A 12,348-nucleotide genomic window follows, 5' to 3' on the forward strand; every position below is an offset into this window, starting at 1 on the left:
GCTTTCTCCTGAACCAGAAGACCTGGCCCACTGAAATGTTTGAAAGCAAACAGGAACAAATATAAACACTTAAATATAAACAGTAAAGGGCATGGATGCCCACAGTAAAAGCCCAGCTACCATGGGAAACATATGAGTGTTTCAAAGGCATATGGACATTTATTGTTGTTTTCAGAAGACAAACTGCTGACGTAGAAGTGTGACCAGATGAAGTCGAGAACATCCACCCCCAGGGAGTCCTGTGATGTAGGAGAGTAACCAAACACTCCCCAGGGTTCAGGGTTGTGACCAAACATCCAGCCCCAGGGCAATGACAAAAACACCCACCCCGCAGGGCTGTCCTGTATCTGACTCTCATTCTGATGCCTACAGGTTTCCTTAATGGAAAATAATATGACGGCGCATCTCTATCTAATGTGTTTTATTCAGGTTACCTTTTGACACAGGACATAGTTTTATTACAACAGTTCAGTTCTGTTACTGGAATAAACCCCACAGCCTTTTGGGGTTCTGGTAAGCATGTGAGCTCCAGGCAGCTGAGAGGTTTGTTTGAGGAGATCAAGATATGATTCAACCTCAGAAAGCGATCTGTTTGCCTTCATGAAAAGTGACCCCAAACAAAGTTATCCCAAGGATATCAGTAGTGGTATGGCTATGCTCCCCCTTCATGAAGCGCACACTCAGCAGACTATGAGAGATGGTGATGATGGAGGCCCTGGCTACTGCTTTCTTATCTCCATGGCCCTCCCAACCCCGTCTGTGGTCCATGGTGGTCTTATCACTGCATGTTTTGGCTCCAGGATGGCACCTGTGGGCCCTACCGAATGTCGGAGACTTTTACCCTACTCCTCTCCCTCTTAGTCTTCCTCTCTTCCCAGATTCCATGCCCTGGATTTAGCAAAAATGCCCAGGATGCACAGGAACAAGCTATGATGCCTCTGAAGAGACAGTGGGGGGGGGGGGGGGGGGGTGGCAGAGCGGGAAGTGGACAGTAGACAGAGGGGCGGAGTGCTGCATTATGGATGGAAGAGAGAGGATGGGAATGCTACTTTTTGGGAGGAAGATAGAGGAGAGGAGTACTGCATTATCAGAGGAAGACAGGATAAAAGTGCAGCATTATGGGAGGAAGACAGAGGATCAAAGTGCTGCATTGTGGGAATAAGACAGAGGCTGAAAGTGCTGCATTGTGGAAGGAGGACATGATGGGAGTGCTGCATTATGGGAGGAAGACAGAGGATGAGAGTGTTACATTATGGACGGAAGACAGAGTATTGGAGTGCTGCATTACAGGGTAAAAACAAAGGGTCAGAGTGTTGCATTATGGGTGAAAAAGCCACTTAGTTGTAGTGGCAGTAATTAATAAAGAAATAACAAACATGTCTGAGTGCCTGTGCAGTCATGCACCACGGTGGGGGGGGGGGGGGGGGGGTCCTCATAGTGAGGGGGGTGCTTGAAAGCGAGAGGCTACAATGCTGCCCCAGGCCCTGGAGCCATCTTACACCACTCTGGGCTGCAAGGATAGGGGAGGGGAGGAGGTGGGGATGGAATTACAGTCTACACCTTTGGGCATATTTATCTGTGTGCATGCGTGTGTGTGTGCATGTGTGTGTGTGTGTGGGTGTGTATGTATATGTGCTGGAAGCTCTCCTCTGCATGGCTGACTGCTGTCTGGTACGGGGTATGAATAATGCCCCCTACCCCCACTCACAGCTACATGGCTGGGTGAATCACTGAAAAAGTGCTGAGGCCTCCAGCTGCCGCCTCCTTCTCCTCCTTCTGAGAGTCACTCAGTCTGCAGGGTGAGTCAGCAGCTCTCAGACGCTGCTCTGCAGTTCGAGTCACTTTTTAAAAGGCCTTTTTATTGTCCTGCGTACACTCATAATTTGTGGTTTTGGCTCCATCCACCTTTTTTCTAGGGGTTTGAAGGGAAAGGTGGGGAGGGGTAACTATATTTTTCTTTAACCATAACTCTGAACCATTAGGGAGAACTTTGCAAGTTCAAATCTCAAAAGTGTGGCTGTCCCTGAGCAGATAAGGAAGGCCATGGTTGAGCTCAGCAGGCCCCTTTTGCTGTAAGCAAAGGCATCTGTGGATGTGCCAGAGAGACGGATGGCTTGGTACATTTTCACTACGCCTGTTGTCATGAGGTGAGGGAAGAAGTACTCGAGAGCAGGTGTGTTGGTGAGACAAAAGGGGTTTTATTTAACTGAATAACATAAGCAGGAAATAAACAGGTTTATGGGGAACCACTAGGGGACCATGGAAAGGCTCAGGCAATACAAGGGTTTCGTGTCAATGCTTAGACTGGAGAACACAGGACTGGGAAGCACTTAAATTCATGACTGACAAAGGAGCAAACAAGAGGCAGCTGGGAGTGACTCACTCATGGTTTAGATCCGGGAGTAACAGGCATGGCTCATTAAGGACACACTAGGGTGGAAACAGGAGCGTCAGATGGGCAGAGCATGACACCTGGCAGGAAGCAGAGGCCATCCCTCGATGAGATATGTGAGATGGGGGATTAAACAGCCAAAGTAAATATCAGTCAGTGGAGAAGTGATATGGAGAGAGATGAATGTGGTTGCACATAGTGTGAGGCCACGGTGAGGCATCCAGCCGAGGCAAGGCATCTACAAGAATGACCCATTGTCTGATTATCACCTTCTGTGGCCATCATCAGGATGAAATTGGAGAAATATAGCTGACATCTGAGCTATTTCTAGCTCCTTGGTTCTCAGTAGGTCATTCTCTGCCCTTAATCAGGCACCTGTCATACTTGGAAGGTACCTTTGGTTATTAAAATAACATTGGTATTTTAACAGAAACACTCAAAACTGAAGGAAATAAGTTATAGTGTTTTTATTTCAATAGCCAAAGTCTCCTCTAATTGAAGGTGCCATAGAATGAAAATTTGACTTCACCTCAGCATAATTGAAAAAGGAGAGCTCAGTAGATGAGAATGACATACCATGAATGTCAAACACTGTTGTTCCCTCTTTCAAATATACTTCCTGGATATGTAAAAGAAGGAATTGGAAACTGTTACATAACACTCTGGAAATCTACATATGCCAGCCCACTTTCAAGCTCTAGGGACATGTACATTCAGACTTCAACAGCTGTGCAGGTATTGTGAAGAATGAAGCACAACAGTGAAAATGACAGGCTGGATGCATAAGTGTACTGTTTGAGGCTGTGATAGGGAAAGTTGACACTTTTCATACCCTTCCCAAAAACGAACTTTCAACAGGCATGGTTTAGAGCTAAGTCAGGGGTATGCTTCCTAAAAGCTCCTGTTAACAACTAACATAGTTGGAAATGTTCAGTTGCATGGTTCCACATACAGTAAGTTGCTAATTACGTTGCTAGAAACTATGCTTTTGGGAAATTGTACCCCAGTGTACTAGGGGAGTAGTAAGCAATATTACGAAGTCTGTGATACTGACTTTGACAAGAGAATTCTGTACTTCCCATAGCCTGCTTTTGGTCAGCTAAACAAATATCTATTCGATACTGTAGTAAAAAAGGTGAAAGCAGAACTCCAAATTCATTACAAACAACACATTTACAAGCTGCTGAGCTTGCTGTTTGGAGTTCTTGATAAAACTTGCATGACGAAGCAAGCATTGTAAAATGATTTGTTGAGTGAGATGGAAAATTATTCTAATGTTCCTGTCATAATGCTGTCCTAAAGATAAAGACAAGGTTATGATTATGCTAACATTGTGCCTAGGTTAAAGTGGGAGTATTAAAGTTACACGCAGCAAGTTAGTTCTGTGTGAGCCATCACAGTGCCTCACTATAAACCAGCCAATCAGAGCAGGGCTCATCAACATATCAATGAGCCCACAAAATAAGGGAAAACAGCCTGTTTCATTCTAGGGCCAGATTATAGGGTTGTAAATGGACCTTTAAAACCACTTCTGGACATTTTTGACCAAACCAAGTTCACATACCTTCTATGTAGTCAGCAGAAAACAATTTGGAAAGAAATGCATCCCATGATGAAGCCAGTAGGTTAAATGTTCAAATCCTAAAAGGGCAGAATCAATGAAGCCAAGAACCTCGAGTGTGTGTTTTATGATACGTGTAACATGTATGTGTTAATGAGTCGATAAGTGCTACTCTGTACAGAACATTCTTGGATGGGATGTATCTTAACATTAAATAACAAATACATTGTGGCACCTATTTTTCATAAAACACGGAAGGTCAATTAAAGAGTCAAAGTAAAACAGTTTGTAATGTGAAACAGCAATATGAGAATATATATACATCTTTGAAAATCCTTCAACCTAAAAAGGTTCTGTTGACTTTCGTAGGATTCCTAATCATTTTGTGTAAGCCTTGAAACGTGCTATGAGACTGTGAGAAGGTGGGAAATCTCCTCAAGCATCACAGAGCCACCAGGCTGAAGCTCCCCAAAGCTGGAGGGCCACTGTAAATTCTCCAAGATGATTCAGCCATAATGAGCTCCTTTGTTTAATGTAAAACATACTCACTCACTCCTTCATGGTTTTACATCTGATCAGCTCAGCATTTCACTGGAGCTTTCCTGCATCACTCGAGTTTGCAACTGCAGTTGTTGTCTTCCTCAAACATGGAATTGTTTGGTGATTCATCTTGACTTTTCACATAAAATCTATATAACTGTAAACTGGGCTTCTGTTTAGTTGTTAATGTATAAGATGTACAAGTATAATGTATAACTGGTTAACAGATAGGAAACAGCGAGTAGTTATAAGAGGCACAATGTCACAGTGGGCTTGCGTTCATAGTGGGGTTCCGCAGGGTTCGATTTTAGGACCACTATTGTTCCTAATTTACATAAATGATATGGATACCAACATATACAGTAAACTGGTGAAATTTGCAGATGACACCAAGGTGGGTGGTGTAGCAGATACTGAATTAGTGGCTCAGCAGCTACAGCGGGATCTTGATTTAATTAGTGACTGGGCCGATACCTGGCAGATGAAATTTAACGTCGATAAATGTAAGGTACTCCATCTAGGGAGCAGAAATATAAAGTACAGGTATTTCATGGGTGTCACTGAAATAAAGGTAGCTGATCATGAGAAAGACCTTGGTGTGTATGTTGATGCTTCCATGTCCCATTCTCGCCAGTGTGGGGAAGCAATAAAAAAGGCCAATAGGATGTTGGGGTATATCTCCAGGTGTGTGGAGTTTAAGTCAAGGGAGGTAATGCTAAGATTATACAATTCCTTGGTGAGACCTCACCTAGAATATTGTGTGCAGGTTTGGTCACCATATCTTAAAAAGGACATTGTGGCCTTAGAAAAGGTGCAGCGTAGGGCCACAAAAATGATTCCTGGTCTTAGAGGAATGTCATACGAGGAACGGTTACTTGAGCTAAATCTGTTCAGTCTCAAGCAAAGGAGATTGAGGGGGGACATGATCCAGGTATATAAGATTCTAACAGGTTTGGATGCTGTTCAACCAAATAGTTACTTCAGCATTAGTTTAAATACACGAACTCGTGGCCATAGGTGGAAATTAGCGGGAGAACATTTCAAGCTGGATTTAAGGAAGCACTTCTTTACGCAGCGTGTAGTCAGAGTATGGAATAGCCTTCCTGATAATGTAGTGCAAGCTGAATCCTTGGGTTCCTTTAAATCAGAGCTAGATAAGATTTTAACGACTCTGAGCTATTAGTTTAGTTCTCCCCAAGCTTGCTTGATGGGCCGAATGGCCTCCTCTCGTTTGTATAGTTCTTATGTTCTTATGTTCTTATGTTATAAGATGCACAAGTGTAGAAAAAAATTGAAGAGTCTAAGACTGATTTTTTTTTTTTGCTTTTGATTGCTTCAGTGAAGGACCATATTGGAAATGTTGACTGTGAGGAAAGATATACTCTGTGACTTTCCACTGTGAAATTTAAACATCCGGCAAAATAATCAGTTCGCTTTATGGTGGGTGAAATTAAACAAATATATAGCTGAATTAGTGTGCTGCAGATGGATTGGGGCTCGGGCTCTGTGGGAGCATGATTATGATAGTTATACTGAACTATTAGAGGTCGCAAGCCAAGTCGCAAACCTTCGAACAAGGCATCTGCTAGGTTTCTGGCCCAAATCCAGTGATTTCTGGCCCAGGAGTGATATTCTTGAGCCTTTGAGTGACGTATTTACTACAAATTGTTTGAACATATTATGATCTTCACTCACACATTTCAGAGCCACTCTTGAGAAACCTAACCCTAACTACATTTAGCTGATGCTTTTATGTAAAGCAAATGTTTACCCATTGAAATAAATGGATGCCTTACCGGATTGATTCAGGTTACGTACATTGGTGAAGGGATGTACAGCGATGACCTTCCTGGGCACCAAACCCATCACTTCCATGTTTTTCTGACAGGAACAGGCTCCTCTGGGGAGGGGGGGTCTCACAGGAATGCTCCCCCAGCAAATTAGCAAATGAGCAGGGAGAGAACAAAGCACAGGAAAAGAGGCCCAGTCTGCCTGCTCTTTCATCCAGGAATGGGGATGAAATGGTGATATACAGCCTGCGCGCATTACACAACTTGCAGCAAAAACAAACAGCTTTCACAGTAGTCCTGAGCTGCACTGTCCCCATGCTAGCCACAGAGCCAAGACCTTCCTCTCCACATGGAGCGTAAACAGCTTTTCCTCTCATTCTTCTGTCCCCCATCCAGTGTTGAGAGGGTCAGCGGCAGACCCGCAGAGCTCCGTGCAAAGTGACGGTTAAAGGAACAATACACCGAACACGATCCAAGGTGAAAAACACGTTTAATAAAAAAAAGAAAGCAAGGCAATTCATTTTCAAATCCGTGTGGACTGTATAGTGTGGCCATGTTTACTGTTGGACAAAGCAGAGGAGGTCCAGGATTTTTTTTGACCTGTCAGGCTCAAAGCATCCTTAATTATTGATTGAATTATAGGTTGAATACAGTATCAGGTTAGCTGTAAAGCATGACCAAAATCCAATAAAGAAGTTGAAACAAAACTCATGCCTCACACCTGAGGGAGCTGCCCTGACACTCACTGCACATAGAAGCCTCAAAAGCTAGGACGAGGGCTCTGATTGGCTATCAGTCCATTTTTTCAGCATTTCAGCTCATAAGTGTTATCATTAACAACAGCTTGATAGATTGGTCAGTCCAATTAGGGATCACTGCGATAAAAACTCTGCCTGCCTCCCACCCATTTATAAAACTTGGGTAGCCATTTTATGGTAATGACTCACATGCAGAACTAGTTAAAAATGAGTAATGCTCAGGTCCATCTAGCAACCCAGGTAGAGAACTACTATCCTAAATCAAAGGACTGACAGAGTGTATCAGCTTGTGGCCAAACCAGGCAAATTCACTGACATCAGCCAGGCCCTGAACTAGGCAATGGTTCTTCTTAGCAAGATCTTCAGTCAGAACTGCAAGTTCTTGAAAGGTCATCAAGTGAGCCATCACTAATAATAATAATAATAATAATAATAATAATAATAATAATAATAATAATAATTCAGTTCCAATTATATTGCACCTTTCACAATCCCAAAGTCATGTTACACAAAAAAATCAGTAATCAGTACAGGAGGAAGAGACAGAAGAGAAATGTTCAAGGAAAAGAAATCTTTTTAATTAGGATTTGAAGGAAGAAAAAGACACAGTCACAGACTGTGGAAGAGAGTACCATAGTTTGGGGGCCATGACCCTGAAGGACCACCACCCATGGTGGAATGTCTACTGCATGGAACGGCAAGGAGATTATTATCTGAGGATCTGAGAGGGCAAGACAGTGAATAGGGAGTCAAGAGTTCACTGAGGTGGCAAGGAGTAAGGTCATGCATTGTAAGTAAGAATTAAGAAACAGGACAGAAATGGGCGTAGATGAGCAATGTTATGAAGGTGAAAGAATGCAATTTTGAGGAGGGATTTTATATGTAGATCAAAGTTGAGTGTAGAGTCAAATAGTATGGTAAGATTTCTGATTAATGCTGCAGGTTGTATAGTGACAGTATCAAAACAAACAGAGATACTAGGGGATTTAGATACTAATGATTTTGGACCGACCAGTAAGACGTTTACCTGCTTCCAAAATTTTAAATCAGAGATGCAACCAGTGAGTGTATTTGGAAGGGAGTCAGTGGAGGAGTGTGTCCTGAGATATAATTGAATATCATCTGCATAGTGAAAGTTAAGGCCATATCTGTGAATGATTTGACAAAGGGGTACGATGTAAATTAGGAAGAGGTGGGGCCTGATCCCTCACAACAGGAGAGGTGGAGGACTTATGTGGACCTAGTGTGATAAACTGTTGTCTGTTAGTAAGATATGACATAAACCACTGAAGGACATATGTCTGTGATACCAACAGGCGAGACTTGGCTAAATGACAGGCGAGAAATGAGTACATCATCGTTTACCATGTCAAATGCTGAGCTTAAGTCAAGAAGGATGAGAATATTGAGAAAACCGCAATTGGCAGACCAGAGGAGATCATTCACATCACGCGGAAGAGCTGTATCAGTGCTGTGCTGTTTACGGAAGCCAGACTTTAGTGGTTCATACAGTGCATTACCATTAAGAAAGACATGCAGTTGTGAGTAGCTACAACTCTTTCTATCACTTTAGTCAGACAAGGAAGATTTGAGATCTTCTGTAGCTAGAGAGATGATGGATCTAACTCAGGTTTTTTGAGGATAGGGGTAACTGCAGCAGTTTTGAGGGCAGAAGGGATACAGTCGAAAGAGAAACTGTCAGTGATGCAATTGGAGAAATTACTATAGAAAAACATGCTTTAAGTTTAGGTGTAGGGGGTGGATCAAGCTCACATGAGGAAGGATTAGACTTAAGGATGAATTTAGAGACAACGATAGAGACAACAAGAGTAAAACAAGAGAGTTTAGTAATTGGAGTACAGTGATCCCCCACTATATCGCATTTCAGTTATCGCACCCCCGCTACAGTATATCACGGATTTTTCCCCGACACGTCACAGTTCTCTGCGTATCACGTACCTTGCGTGCGGCTCGATTGTTTTAGTTTGTTTTAAGCCCTATGATGGCTCCCAAGCGTCCTATATCTTCAAATCCTTCTGGTAGTAGTGAGCCTAAGCGCCAGAGGAAGACCTTGATCATTCTGGAGAAGGTAAAACTCCTGGATATGCTTCGGGAAGGAAAGTGTTACGTGGACGATGCTTGCCATTATGGCTTGGATGAATCAATGGTACAATACATCAAGAAGGATGAAAAGAATATAAGAGCCACCGCATCACTTTTTTTAGTCAAACAGGAATTAAGAGAGTGGCAACTCCTCGGAATAAAGCCATCGTTAAAATGGAATCACATACGTATACATTACATATTATTATTATTATTATGTTACTCATATCCTTAGCCTGGCATCCACATACCATATGTGTTGTTTTAATAAATTTACATGTGTTTAAACATGTGGGAGGGGTATTTTAAGGCTTAAACTATAAAAAAAATGTTTATTTACTGTATACAGTCTTTCTAAATCGCGGAATTTCACCTATCGCTGATGGGTATGGAACGCATCTTCCGCAATGGGCGGGGGATCACTGTAGTACAGTCAAAGTTAACGGGGGAGAAAGACTGAGAAGCATAACGAAAATTATGATTCGGTTAATTTTGGCATCAAAGAAATATAAAAACGCCTGGCACTGCTCAGCTGTCTTGGGACATGCTAATATAGGAGATCTGAGGAGTAAGTTAACAGTCCCAAAGAATGTTCATGGCCTAGACTTAGCACCGCTTATGATGGAGAAATAGAAGTTTGAGCAAGCAGTATTCAGGGCATCCTTATACTTCTGGATGTGCTTGGTGTAAAGTAAAAGCATGTGCATGGTGAGACCAGTTTTCTCATAAAGGTGTCCAGTCATAAAGATACCAGCCAGTGACCTTCATTATTCTGAGCTCAGGGGTGAACCAAGGATAAGTGGTTAAAATAAGCCTATTCTTTAGAGGAGCTAGATCATTAGTACCACCTGCATTTATTTGGTGTGGTCCCTGGTGCATGGGAGGTGTTCAGCAAGCTTTCAATTAGTGTCACCCTGAGGTGAAGCATGGAGCAAATTCACTTTGACCACAATTCCAGAGACAGACGAAAACAGGTTTGCGAGTCAGCCCCAGAGGCACCGCCATCCAGGACACGTGGCACAGATCATGGAGGGAACATGGCCACTGATGCATAAAGTAGGATTTTTCCAGAATTATACTTTCAATTCAATATTCTCCGCAACAGACTCTTTATAAATAAAGTTAAGTGAAATTTAGTCTTACACACATAAATATAAACATGTATATGCTTCAACATAAAAGTATATACTGTACATAGTTAATAAAAAAAATTACATTTTAGTAGGCAATTAGTAGAGGTTGGAACATATCACAAGGTATCACGTCAGTATGTGGCAAGAATCCAGGTCACTTTAATTGGGCAAGAAACTGTAAGAAACATAGAAAAGGCTGTTTGCCAAAGAGGCTGCGGCAAGTTGAACTGCATGTGTGTACAAAAGGGAGTGCTGAGGGTGCCTGAGCTCTTGCCTGTTTTGCCCAAACAATTTAATGTGAACTTGTGATTGAGCTTCAATGGTACTGAGTGTTTCTTTTTGACTTTTGAGCACATGCCCATCAAAAAGTCTCTGCACAGCCCTACTGAACTGTGTTCATCAAACTCTCCGTAAAAGGCCTGTCATGAACTCAGGTGGTTCAGGTGCGAGGGCAAGCCATGGTGCAGGCAGGTAAGAAAATGTGGACGACCCACTGGTGGCTCAGAGGACAAATGGGGATTTATTAAACTGAAAAACACAAGAAACACTACAAAATAAAAGGACCACGAGGGGTCAAAAGTAAATGGGGATAAACAAAGACTGACTACAAAATGGGTCAGGGCAACAAGGGGTGGGCAGGCAGGTAGGTAACAAAAAAACACAGCATAAGACCTCAAACAACATCAAAGAAACATCAATGACTCCAGCAAAAACAGAACAGGATCAGGAACTTCAATATAAAAACTAAACTGGGTAACGACACAACAGGAGTGAGACATAGACAATTAACCAAGACCCACAACACGAGGGACGGGATGACTAGCAACGTCTGATGGCCAAATGGGGAAGGGACACAGAGTGGGACAACAGGAGCTGACCCTGACAAGGCCTTGTGATGTTTCTTTGTAGCTGGTGCCGTTAGGTTAGTGCTGCACATATTTAAATCACAGTGTTTCTACGCTAAAGAAGGAGGTGAACAATAGGAACAGATCCAACAGAATAAATCAAACCGACTGCCTGACTAATAATGGCTAATTAAAACCAAGCCAGGGCATTTGAAGCCATTCCTCAGGGAGAAGAATCTGGCTACAAAACCATAGAGTGTTTTGTTTCAATTTCTTGACATGTGGGGAGGTGTCAGGCCGACCCTCATACTGTATGCTGCAGAGATGCAGCTTGGGACCTAATCCTAGGAAAATGAGCCCATTCTCTGTCCCTCTCCATCTGCAAGCCCAGGGCATTCATAAGGTCCCACATTATCGTCCTTGGCATTGCTTTCATTTGCTTCCTGACCCTGTCTCAAGGATGGAGCTCTGCCAGTTATAGCAGAGGACGCCATGAAGTGGGGTGGGCTATATTTTAACTGCATGCAACCCCCTCCCTCCCCTCCTTTTTTCTGGGGTTTCACTTCAGTCTATATGAGCTCTAATCCCCTTAAAGACTGATGTCCATAACAGTGAGGCACATAACCGAGTGTGTACAGAATAATTTCTGATTACAGCATCGATTCAGAAAATTGAATCATTAGTTTAGTAATTCCATAAACTGCCCGAAGGTCATGATTGTAGTTATTTATTTCAGTAAAATGAGATGCAGATGTACAGCCGCTGTACACAAAACACCCACATATTTATTTAACAATTGATGCATGACTGGCTGAGCACATGCATGCAATCACAGTAACGCAAACAGAAAACACGCTTTCTTATAAGCACACACTGGGTGTGTTTATACGACTATAAGACAGTGGAGAGTAGCTTCACCTCCCAGTTCCTGATAATATGGCTGAGTCCCACATTACAGGACAGCTCAGGGGCTCTTTCTGACGATGAGGAATAGGAGTCATGTATTTGTGTGGGTGTCTGTATAGAGAGAGTGGGGAAAGACAGATAAATATTTATAAATGCAGTAAATGCTTCGGACAACAGTGTAACCAGACTTGGCGAGCCGGAGTCTGGTGTTTCTGAAGCGTGCATGGTCCCGCTTTTATTTGATTACGTCTTTTATTTTTGTATAATATTTGTCTTTGTGGTTTTTAGCTTTCTGAAGAGCAGAGTAGCTCACTGTACAA

Source organism: Brienomyrus brachyistius, chromosome 1 (genome assembly GCF_023856365.1).
Source record: "Brienomyrus brachyistius isolate T26 chromosome 1, BBRACH_0.4, whole genome shotgun sequence".
NCBI lineage: Eukaryota > Metazoa > Chordata > Actinopteri > Osteoglossiformes > Mormyridae > Brienomyrus > Brienomyrus brachyistius.